Consider the following 13,686-nt stretch of genomic DNA (forward strand, 5'->3'; position numbering starts at 1 on the left):
ATATACGCAATGAATAAAGTAGAATGTAAATCTTAATTTAAGAACATATTTAAACTCAGCTGGATCATACTCATTAAAAAATCTTGAGCCACTTTAATGCATCAATTTTGTCGAAAACAACGGGAAAGTCGGCAAATTTTCGATAAGTGCAACCTTTATTAAACGTAAAAATACAAAGTTTCTAATCCTCCTTTCAAAGAAGTAGTTAAAATATATGATATAATCCACAAGAACCGGTAAACGTTGAATGATGGAGGTAGGGACGGGACGGCGGTGCAAGGCGGCTTATTTGCAGAACCCGGTAACCTCCCTGCCTTGCCCGGCCCCTAATTATTTATTCCTCCATCATTTCTCTTTCCAAACAGACACGAAAATGGTTAAAACTCCCTCTTTTTCCTCCTTATACACTACCCAAGATAATGGTGAAAAAAAAAGAATAACATGTAGTGTAGTGTGGATTTATATAGGCCCCTCGGGCACAGATCCACTGGCTATGGATAACCTTATTAGGCTTCAGGTCGTGTGGTCGATTCTGCCTCTCCTACCGTCTCGTGTATCCTTGAGGGCAGGGTGCACGGGTACAAGAAGATTAGTCTGGCAAAAGTTGGGACATTCCCTATGTTGCCAAAAAAAAAAGAAAAAGTGTGGATTTATATAGGATGGCTTCCTAATGTATCTCCCAATTCCAATATAAGAAGACGAGTTATTTAATTTCCTTTTTTGATGAAACACCATGCATGAGAACAGATAATAGATAATTAATCCTAACACTAGAAGATGGCCCTTTTGGATGATAAATATCTTGGCTACTGACATATTCAGCACAAATCAACCTTGGTGTCATGGAGCCGGAGATGGAAGCTGCAGCCTTTCAATTTGACGTAATGATATTTCACTTTGATACAAGAAACCTAAGTTGTTTTGCTAAAATTAGATAAACAAAAAAGTGGCTTTATTATATCTGTTATCTAACTATAATTCGTTCTGACCGATCACCTCACGAATTGGCAAATAAATTAAGAGAAATGTTATTCGCACTCCATTTTTTCTTATTTGCATTGTCACAATTTGTTTTATTATATGATGTAATAAATGAAAACTGTATAATTAAAATAATAGTGGGATTGTGATTAACAAAAATGAGAGTACAAATAACATTTCTCTGAATTTAAATGTGAACTAATATTAGCTTTTGTTGCCTTGAAGACCATTGCTCAAACCATTTTTCGTGCTGCTATTATATTTCAAATACAAAGGCTACAAGTCTACATGACCTTACGCATGGATTTGACTTTAGGTGATAATGAAGAGGAAGCACGAGCGAGCAAGCAAAGAAATGGAGATAAGGTATTCCGTGATTAGTTTACCAGCTAATATCCAATGTAACAGTTGAGCAAATCCTGATCTGAACCAAGACTTTTCTGCTTCTGACTTCCCTAATTAAATACTGCCCGGAATCTCTCACTCGCAGTTTGCCCCATCCTTAGAACTTTTTCTCAAGTTACAAGCACATAGCATCATTTGACTCTGCTAAATTTTATTGATTGTTTAAGGAAAGTCAAATTTATTATTAGCTCTTAAAGGCATTCTTTTTTTTTTTTTATGAGTACAAAAAATTATTACTTTCGTACTGTATAATTTAGGTTGTTAATAACTCATAAAATATGGAAAGAACAAATTATGAATTGCTTTACATGTTCTGATGTTTTGTTGCAAATTAAAGTAAATAAGAGCGCAATCTTTTTCTATGATAAAATTACATGCATGAGTTATAGCAAAGGTAACTGTAATTTTCAGCTTTCCTGGATCATAAATTGCAAATTGCATGAATCCTAACATCTCAATGCTGCAATCCCCCATTATTATTTCGAAACGACAAGATCAACATGTGATTTAGTTGACATTGACGGGTCTATTGATGTTCTCAACACCAGCTTCGATATGTTGGGCACTTCAATCCTCAGCACTTTCATCCGCCGAAGACAGGAGGGGCCAGTGGCCATCGGCTGCTGATAAAATCATGTCTGATGAGGACAAAAGTCTGTGCTTATCATCAGATAAAAAGGGTTCAGGAATTACCTAAAAACCAAAAAGTGGAGTCATTTTGTTTCTCTAATTGTCTAGCCACAGAACCATCTAATCTTATTCGTGTTGGCTGACAGTCATATCTATGATCCGTAGACTTGGTATTCATGAAATGTCTTATATCCAATCAAATTCCTCACAAATGGAACTCTTACGCATGCAACGTCCTTGCGCATTAAAAAAGGACCCAGAAATGCCAATAGAGAATTGTATCTCCATCTTCTAAGGCACGATACACTGTTTATTTTCACCCCGTAATAGAAAATCGAAAAAGAGAAAGCAGAAAAGTGTCAAGAAAGAAAAAAAATACTACAACTTAGATATGTTTTCATGTGTCATAATGTGCTTCCAAAATCATGTTTTAGCATTTGAAAAGCACATTTCTAGATAGTAGATAGTATTTGCCCACAGGAATTAGAACAAGGGGCTGCCTAGGTATATTACAAAGCAACAAAGTTGATACGAAAAGTACTAAGAACACGTATATATTTCGTTTTGATAAAGTTAAACCATGTTAGTATATAGTATTTGTCCTTGAACTAAGCAACAAAAGTCTATGTCCGTGGCAACAAGAAAAGTTAAAGAAGAAAGAGAGCATATGGTTATGGGAAAATGGGCAATGGCAAGGGCATAGGGAATTGAGAATTTGCTATTCTTTTCTTTTCTTTTTCAAGAATGGGGAAAGGACTAAAGAGGCTTTGGTGCATAATTTATTTGTTAACAAACCGGCTGCCGATAGTTGAAAAACTAGTTTAGCTGACCCATGAAACAAGGGGTGTCCATCCATGAGTGTATGTTTAGTCAATCTCCAGGTGGAATTCAATAAAAAAATCAAAAACTTTGAATCTTAAACTATGAGTGGAAATGAAAAAATTGAAAAAGCTGTTTCTGATATCTTCACACCTTGCTCCTCTTGGGTGCATGCAAACTTGAACAGTGATAAATTTATTAGCTGATGTGAAACTCAACTAATTAACAGGGTTCTCGTTTTCATGTAAAAATGATGATCAGTTTGGGCCAAATTTGGTTTTTGATTTTACCCAACGTGGAAAAGAGTTGAAATTTTTTTCTTTTTATAAAGAAAAAAAACAAATTTTCTCTGCAATTTCAATCTCCATCAGCAAGGAATTATCATTCTTTTCTAGTGTACAAAGAAGCATAAGGGCCTTTGAAAAGATTACCAATGGAAATGACAGTGTGCACATTTTTACACTCTATTCTTGGCTTTTACTCTTTAACACGGCCCATTATTATGGTATATCCTCTTCAACTCTTGAATCTAGTATCATATGCTACTAAACTCTTGTGACATCTGCAACCTCCATTATTTAAAAAACTAATTGTGCATCTGTTTTCTAGTGTACAAGAAAGTATAATGTCCTTTCAAAAGATACCAAATCTAAATGGTGATATGCATATGCTCAATGACGGAGCCAGGATTTTTTGCTTGGGGGGGCCAAAATTTTTTTGAACAAAATTATTTTAATATGTTATGTTTAAAATAATTTTCATTTATTTAAATATATGACATTTTAAAATATCAAATATTAAATTTAATTATAAAGGTATGTCTATTTCATAAATATGTAGCATAGTCATAACTAAAATTAAGACAAGAAATAACCTTTGATTAAATATCTTATAACATCACAAACCACCTAAATTGCACATTATGAGAAGATACTCCAATATGTCACTTGTGCAAAAACAAAAATATAACTATGCAATATAAATATAACTATTTTCAATTAAAAAGAGATAAAAATTATGTTAACATGCCTTGAAATTTCATCCTCTTTTATTAAACGTAAATTGAGCTTTACGTTCTTTCATAGAACTAAATTCATCTATAATTGAATCAAAGCTAAATTTTCGAACAACTTCCTCTTTTTATGTACATTGTTAGGCAATCATTCAAGAAATTATCATTTATCTTGTTTTGGAGTTTTGTTTTGATTATCTTCATAATTGAAAATATCCATTCTATAGACTATAGAACGAAGCCAGGATTTTTTCCTTGGGAGGGGGGCCAAAATTTTTTTTAACAAAATTATCTTAATATGTTATATTCAAAATAATTTCCATCGATTTAAATATATGACATCTTAAAATATCAAATATTAAATTTAATTATAAAGGTATGTCTATTTTGTAAATATGCAGCATAGTCATAACAAAAATTAGGACAAGAAATAGCCTTTGATTAAATATCTTATAATATCACAAATTATCCAAATTGTACAGTATGAGAAGATGATCTAGCTAATACGTCACTTGTGCAAAAACAAAAATATAACTATGCAATATAAATATAACTATATTCAATTAAAAAAAAGATAAAAGTTATGTTAGCATACCTTGAAATTTCAACCTCTTTTCTTAAAAGTAAACTAAGCTTTACATTATTTCATAGAACTAAATTCATTTATAATTGAATCAGTGTTAAATTTTTGAACAACTTCCCTTTTTTATGTATATTGTTAGATAATCATTCAAGAAATTATCTTTTATCTTGTTTTGGAGCTTTGGTTTGATTATACTTATAATTGAAAATGTCCGTTCTATAGTTGTAGCTGATACATGAAGAGTGAAAACAAATATAATCAATCTGTCAACAATAGGATAGATCACTCAATTTCTTGTCTTCACTAAGCCTTCAAGCAATTATTTGTATATGTGTCAACAAGAGGATAAATCACTAATTTTAATTTTTGTTTTATCAATTAGGGTAAGTTGTATATTTGTATATGGACCAATAAAGTAATTATTTTTATTTTAGCCATTCATAATTATGAATTGAGTCTTTTATTATAATATATCAAATTGGGTCAATTTACTATGGATCATCAAATTATATGTTTAATTTTTTGAATGTTATATAATTAGCACAATAAAAAATAAATAACTTTTTTGAAGAAAAAAATTAAATCAAAGGTGGCTAATTCACACACACACACACACACACATATATATATATAAAAACTCTCATAATATAAATTAAAATTGTAAAAATTTAGGGGGGGTCAACTTTGTCTTATACATATATTTACATACTATGAATTAAAAATTTCAAAACTTAGGGGGGGCCATGGCCCCCTCAGCCCCCCCTTGGCTCCGTCATTGCATATGCTCACAATCTATTCTTGGCTTTACTTTTGAACATGGTCCTACATATGTGGAATATTTTCTACTGAATTCTTTACATATGTATATCTATGCTGCTGAATTCGTGCGACATTTGCAATCTTGAATATATGCTAATGCCGGAATAGGATTGAAGGACATCTATACTTGGGTAGAGGTAAGGTGTCAAATGGTATCCAAGCCAGATTTTATTGGTCATCAAAAAGTAAAAAAAAAAACCAAATGGTAAGCATATACTGGGAGTCATCTTTGGTATAAGGTGTAGTGACTATATAGCTAGGTATCATTAAGTAATTTATTCAATTAAAATAAACTAAGTTGATCTATTCTCCTAAAAATAAAAACGAAGTTTGATGTTGTATTAACTCATTTTGTGTATTACATAGCTATTTTGTAAACCCTGTAATTGGTGCAGCAAAACATTCAAGCCTCATGTCCAGCTGAATTTCGATTATTTGATTGGGATAATTAGATTATGATGATAAATTCTTGGATTCAATTCTATGCAATATGTCCTGCGTACAATTTTGTGACTCACAGAGAAGTGAAAACCCCATAGTCCATAGCAACCACAAATATGCTTATAATTCAAGAGCATCGTATAGATGCTTATAATAAGTACTTTTCTTCGGAGGGTTCTTCAATAACCTATGTAGTTCTTTCACATCAATAGCTTGCAACAAGTGATAGACTCCACTATTACCCCATCTAGAAAAAGTTGAAAATTAAAATTAAGTGGTGAAATAATTAGCTATTCTAATTTCTTCCACAGAGTACATATGTTGCATCAATTTTTTTTTTTTTCAGAAACAAAAGAAAAATGTCCACAAATTCGACAGAAATTCATCTTAAATGTAGGCAAGAAATTGAGGTTTCTTTCGCTTAAGTTGAATTTTCTTGGATAAGTGTTCAAGTTTAGTGTCTCTTTATATACGTCCTTATGGCTATCCTAAATTAGTTAGTGAAATTTAATGGAATCTATGTGAATTTGCACGAGGAGCCCGCTGAAAGTGAAAGGGCTAATGAACCTTTATTTTCTTTGGATGAAACCAAGTCAAATGGACTAGAGTTTTGATGCTTTTTGCAAGCATCAATTATTGTGACAAAGGCACAATATTCTTTTGAGGTGTAAATAAATTTTTGATGGATTAATGCACCCATTCTTTTTCTTCCTTTTGAGTTGGTTGTCAGTTCAGACTTGGTATTTTTTGACCTCACAACAGATTGAAAGAGTCCAAAAGTATCTTGTAGTCATTAATTTGATGCATATGAAGAAATTGTGTGATGGATATGCTTTCGCCTAATTAATTTGCATGAAATTAGATTTTTGAACTAGTCAACAGAAAATAAATCACTGTTATGTCTGGTGAATATAAAACAGCGATTTTAATTATACGAAAAAACTGGATCACAAATTCATGATTTGGGCACTAATTCTTTCTTTCTTTTTTTTTTAGGGAAGAAAAGCAAACAGGAAAAGGTATACCACCAAACAGAAATATCATGCTCATTCTTGGGTGAAAAAAAAGAATTACAATGACCTTGGACTTGGTGCAAGTGTGTGTAGAAGCCTATTTCTTGTGCTGATTGTTACTATTCCATGTACTTCTGCTGAAAATTTGCCGACCATTTTCTTGTGCATTGGAGAACTAGGAAGAATTGAAAAGTTTGACGAACAATTAATTAATTTGCCATACACAGTGCTTTAGACTTCAGCTAAAAGGTGAATACCAATGTTTGTGGTTGAAATGCATGAATACTCAATAGCTATCTTTTCAAGAATTCAAGTACGTTGGTCCTTATGTTTTTTTTTTTTCTTTGCGAGGAACAAATGCTTCACAATCGGTCCCTTAATTACGCGATCTTGGAACAAGAATTTTGGTGTAATACATCGTTTTCTTAGACAAGTTGGATGATAACAAACTCAGTCATTGCCAACTCTTGATTAAGTCATAAGCCGAAAGTATTGCTAAAAACATACTTGGTAATTGCTTGGAATGATAGCGAACCATGGAAGAACCTGCCCTCTTACTCCTATGGGGATGACAACAGATCCACCAAATCGCCAATCATTTATTCAACCTTCAAACATTAGTTTGAATTTCTATTCTTTACTGAATATTGAGCCAGCATATTGCTGACTAGTATTTTTTTTGTTACTTAAATCAATTTTCTATGGTTACATTTTTTTAGGTATGTAATTCGTGAGTATCAAATAAGTCATCACTAAAATCTATTTTCATCAACCACGATATAGTTTGAATAACTCGTAGCCAGATATTGTTGTTTATACCAAACGGTTCAAACCCGTTTGGTTAGCATGATTTGTTAAAAAACAATTTTTAATATTATGTAACTCAATTTTCAATTGCTTTTTTATCTCATGCATATCATATCACAAAAAGTGCTATAATATTATTTTAAATATTTTTTTTGCAAATAAATCTCCTGTCCAAAGAAATTAATAAACCGACCATACCATCAATCTTATCTTGGTCAGTACATTGTCGTATTAATAAAACAACTGGTCCGCATACATGTTTTATCAACTCCCCTACATGATATTTGAGTGGAAAAAAAGCAGCTAGGGTAAATATTTAAATCAAATGTCGAATCAACTACTACAATTTTGTCCTTTTATTTGATCTTTTCTTATGCCACCAATTCAAATAAAATAATAACAGCTTTGACTTTTCTAGAACTGATTAATCAACTAACCGACCCTCTGTTTTCTGGTACGAATTAGCCTATAACTTAAGTAGGACCCTACTTAGAAAACGTTATACTTATACATACCACGCTATACAGACGTACCTATTTTATTGATTACAGCTAAGATTAAGATAATTTTAATCGGCAAATGATGTCAAAGAGCAATTGGGATGTTGATTCAGGGAGATAAATTATTTATACAATCCAAAAAAGATAGAACAAAAGGGATCTCACGGAGCTAATTGTTGTTTAGTTGGTAGTAATCTTCCTGTGTGAACCATAGAAAGTTCAGTAGCAGCCGCTAATGGAACCTAAAAGAGAATTAAGTTCTAGATAATGTCCTCAATTATTTTTAATTGTTGATTTATATCATGATTAAAAGCCTGTTTGATCAGAATTCTGATACTGTGGCACATGTCACTAATGGCGAATTATGTACATCATAGTTTATGATCCACCGACTTGCAAGAATCCAAGACTCTTTCACCTCTGATTGGTATTGATTAATTACTGATCTCAGTGCATGATTATGACACTCAAAATGATTAATGTAACTTTGAACAATTTCTAGCAATTTCTGGTGTCCGAAAGGCAAATTTTGGTGCAGGTCTTTTTATGGAAGCCGCCCCGCTAGTTAAGAGTCCTAAGCACGCAAGCAAACAAACTATCTGGTCAAAATGCAGCATGGCCATTAATTCTTTCTTGATCGATCTATTATTCCAAATAAACAAACATGTTATATAAGCTATTTGGAGTGAGCTCTCACTACAGTACTAAGCAAGAGTGATTTTTTTTTTTTACTGAGAAGAGATTTGAAATGAACAGTTAATGTTTCAATAATTTACAAGTTGTTAGGTTTAGCGTTCAAATCCTGTATCGAACAGTTGAAAATGGAGAAGATGTGTGGAATGGTGGGAGGTCAAAAAAAAAAAAAGTTAAGAACAAAGTTGCTTAACTTACCCGGAAAAAAATATTTACAAGTTGTTTTCAACTTGGACTAATCTTCTTTTGACCATGGAAGAGAATGTGGTATATTTCGCCTCGTTTGACTAATAAATATTTTAAATGATTGGTTGGTGTTCCCAGTTTTTTTTCACACTAGGCCAAATTATGCATACATTGAACAAATTGATTTAATTCAAACATGGAGTACTAGGATATGATCCATAGATACGATGTTTAATAAGCTCAATATTCGTTTGTAATTCCAACATGCCCTAATTAACAGTGTTTGAAAAACATATCGTAAACTTTGTTTCCATTTTTTTTTATATATAATTTAACTGGTTGTGAACATAAATCATAAAATCTAAACAACCAAGAATATCTTTTAGTCAACCCCAGTAATTATGTCCAAAAGTTCTTATCATCATGAGAGAGATGGTAAATTATACACTGAATCATGGACCATGTCCATGTTATCATTTTACTTTTTCTAAGCATTTTAAACTTAATTAATCTTTACCTTATCGTAGGTTGGGTTAAGTAATTTCATAGTGAATCATTTAATTGGGACATTTCTTAGTGCCAAAAGAGAAAAAAAAAACATGATAAATATGCCAAGTTGTGACTTGTGAGTCTAAAGGCCGGAATGGGGTAATTCCTTGGAGGACTGCTGCTCTTAATATATATTAGTCAATACACCATCAAATCCATTGACTAGATTAACTGTTTGATGAGTAATTGACTAATGAATTTAAACGATGATAGCAAGATTAGGGTACTAGTACACTATTCATTTCAGAAAACGGGGAACTTATGCTTGCTATTTTTCAAACTATTAGATCTTTTGGTGTTTGTTTAGATGTTGACAAGTCTTATGAGATGAATGTTCACACCCTTAAGGCTTCAATGTTTACCGGCATTGGAAACTCTATTACAAAATTGTCACCAATAATATGGCAATCTGTCTCTCTAGAGTAAAGCATGCATGCAAGTAAAATTGAAGCCAGGATTTAATAAGTAGCACAAAGATTGAAATTGGAAATCATGCAATTCACGTAATGAAACCCTTTGCAACGTTTGCTTGAAGCTTCTCAATCATTCGGCAGATGGTTAATGATTGTGCAAATAAAAATGTTGCAAGAAATTTCAACTTTTTATGTACCAAAAGGGGATGAAAAATAATCGATTCCTTCAAAACAAACAGTTACAAAGAAAACCTACCAAAAAAAGAAATGTCAATAGTAACAATCGAGTCATGGGCATATCTTTACAAACAAGTCATAGGTTTGTCGCATTACGCTGCCTTAACTCGATCAATACGTACCCAAACTGAGAACAGGTTTATGTTGAAAACACAGAAGCCACTCTGAACTTTCAGCAATTTTGTGCTTATCCAATGAAAACCAAAACATAATTAGGAAATCAGGAAATCAGATTACAGTATTACACACAGATCCTCTTAACATCACTATAACACTCCTCCCTAGCAATATATTCTTGGAACTCTACAAATACATGCTATATCAAAATTTTGGTAGGGATCCCCCACTCCACCAACATCCTCCAATGCTCCTTAGTCCTAGGAATCTTACCCCAAGAAACGGCAGAAAAGTGTCGAAAAAATTAAACAACACTGACAACCTGGATCTGTTTCCATGTGTCATATATGTTCAGTATAGCTTGTAATGTGCTTCCAAAATTATGTTGTGGCATTTTAAAAACACATTTCTATAAATTATTTATCCACAGGAATTAGAACCAACAGGCTGATTAGGCAATAATATATATAATAAAGTTGCATTGATGGTTTCGCCTGCCACATACTAAAAGTACTAAGAGTACATATACATTTTGTTTTGATAATAAACCACATTAGTATGTACTAGTATTTGTCGTTGAACTAAGAAGCAGCAATGCATGTCTCTGGCAACAAGAAAATTTAAAGAAAGAAGAAAGAGAGAATATGGTTATGGGGACATGGGCAACGGCAAGGGTATTGGGAGTTGAGAACTTTCTTTTCTTTTTCAAGCATGGGGAAAAGAGATTTTGGTGCATGAATTATTTGTTAATTAAGCGGCTGCTGATGTTTAAGATAGTTTTAAAACATTCTTTTAGCCGTTCCATGAAACAAGGGGTATCAAACTATATATGTGTGTTCAAGTAGTCAACGTGTAAGTGGAATTCAATTTGGAGGATGAATACGGAATCAACTATAAATTTTTTTCAATAAAATTCAGAAATAATGATCAGTTTGGTACAAATTCGATTTTGTTTTTATCCCAGACGGAAAAGGATTAAAATTTGTTCTCGTTGGTAAGAAGAAACCAAATTAGAATAGCTATATGCATATCCTTACAATTACAATCTATTCTTGACTTTACTTTTTAACACTGTCCTATACATGTGGAATAACCTCTCAACCCTCCCTTGAATCTAGAAATATCTGCTACTGAATTCGTGTGACATTTGCAATCTCAATTATTCGCTTGGTCCTTCATTTTTGACACTGAGAAGGGAAAATTGACTTCTTCCTTTAACTGATGTTACAGGTTGAATGCTAGGCTACAATGATAGTATCCTGTACCTGAATCGAGAATTGAAGGACATAGAGTTCGGTGAATGGTGGGTGACCAAATGGTATCCAAGGCACAAATTATGGGTGAAAAATGCATTAGAACGAAATGATTCGCATTTATACTGGGAGGCATCTTCTAAAATTCTGAAAGGGAAATGGAATTATCCTAAGTTCTAATATGCTAATTTATAATCGATCCAACACGCTGTCTGTAAGATGTAGTAAATGCATACGGATCATCCTAAGTTTCATCTTTCGAGGTTCTTTATCGTATTAACACTTGATAGACTCCACTATTACCCCATCTAGAAAAAGTTGAAAATTAAAATTAAGTAGCTATTCTTAGTTCTTCCACAGATTAGATAGATATGTTGCATCACATTTTTTTTTTCAGAAACAAGAGAGAAAAGTAATCCACAAATTCTGCAGATCTTAAATGTGGGCGAGAAATTGAAGTTTCTTTTGCTTAAGTTGAATTTTCTTGGATAAGTGTTGAAGATTAGTGTCTCCTTACATATATATATGAACATGGAGTAATTAAAGGAAGGTTCCATGCACCTTTTTTTGACGATTATGGCTATCATTGATTCAGAACCAAAATTAGTTAGTGAAATTTAATGGGGTCTACGTGTGTTTGCACGATGAGCCCGCTGAAAGTGAAAGGGCTAATGAATCTTTATTTTCTTTGATAGAAAACAAATCGAATGGAGTGGAGTTATGATGCTTTTTTCAAGCATCAATTATTGTCACAAAGGCAGAATATTTTTTTTTTGAGGTGTAAATAAATTGTTGATGCATTAATGTACCCATTCTTTTTCTTCTTTTTTAGTTGGTTGTCAGTTCACAGTTGATATTTTCAACCTCACAACAGGTTGAAAGAGTCTTAAAAGTGTCTTGCAGTCATTAATTTGAAGCACATATAAGAAGAAGTTGTGTGATGGATATGGTTTCGCATAATTGATTTGATTGGAATTAAATTTGAACTAGTCAAGAGTTAATAAATCATCTTTATGTCTGGCGAATATGGGACAACTATTTTATAAAAAAAAAAAAAAAAAACTGGATCACTAATTCATGATTTGGACAGTAATTCTTTTTTGATTATTTTCTAGGGAAGAAAAGGGTACAGAAAAAAAAAAAATATACCACCAAACAAAAAAAAAAATCACGGTCATTCTTGGGTAAAAAAAAAAAGGAATTACAATAACCTTGGACTAGGTGCACATTTGGGTAGATGCCTATTGCTTGTCTTGAATATTGTTACATGTACTTCTGCTGAAAATTTTCCAACCATTTAAACTAGACCCTTATCCAAATTCATTGGGGATACTTGCATTGCAGAACTAGAAAGGATTGAAAAGTTTGATGAACAATTAATTAATTAATTTGCTTTACATAAGGCTTTAGGCTTCAGCTAAAAACTGAATCCCATTGAAGTTTGTAGTCGAAATGCTTGAATTTTCAACGGCTATCTTCTTTTCTACCAGAAAAAAGAAAAGAAAAGAAAAGAAAAGGTCAATGGCTATCTTTTGAAGAATTCATATTATATATATTTTCTTGCAAGGACCAAATGCTTCATAATCGGTCCCTTACGCGACCTTGGGACAAGAATTTCAGTGTCATGCATCATTTTCATAGACAAGCTGGATGGTAATATGATAACAAACTCATTCATTGCCAACTTTTGATTCTAGTCACAAGCCCCCACTATTTTTTTCTACATGAAATCTTTTACTTTCACTTCTTACACAAATTTCCATCCCAGTACTCTGTATTTTCTCACCACATGTAATTCATTAGCCTTACTATATCTAGATATGTTAGGAACACAAGAAGATTGTTAGGTTTAGGTAGAGCTACACTCATTTGAAGTTCGACCCACTCATAAATTTTCATAGAAATTCAGAACACATAATTCATTGAAAAGAAATAAAATGCAAACACACTTGTTAATTTCTTTATTCTTGAATCTGTTGACGTATCTCCATCATATAATACCTAAGTGATATCAAGATGAGTAAACATCTTTGATATCAAACTGACAACCAATATTAACCTAATTGATAAGACGCGCCACAGAAAGTGATAAATGCTCTTTCAAGTTGCGAAACGTTGAAATCTTCCATCAAGTTGTGAGGCTTGTAACATGCAAAATTTGATAGCGAACCATGTGAGAAGGATGGTGAGAACAGATCTACCAACTTGCCAATCATTTAATCAAACTT

This window comes from Coffea arabica, chromosome 5e, assembly GCF_036785885.1.
Source record: "Coffea arabica cultivar ET-39 chromosome 5e, Coffea Arabica ET-39 HiFi, whole genome shotgun sequence".
NCBI classification, from domain to species: domain Eukaryota; kingdom Viridiplantae; phylum Streptophyta; class Magnoliopsida; order Gentianales; family Rubiaceae; genus Coffea; species Coffea arabica.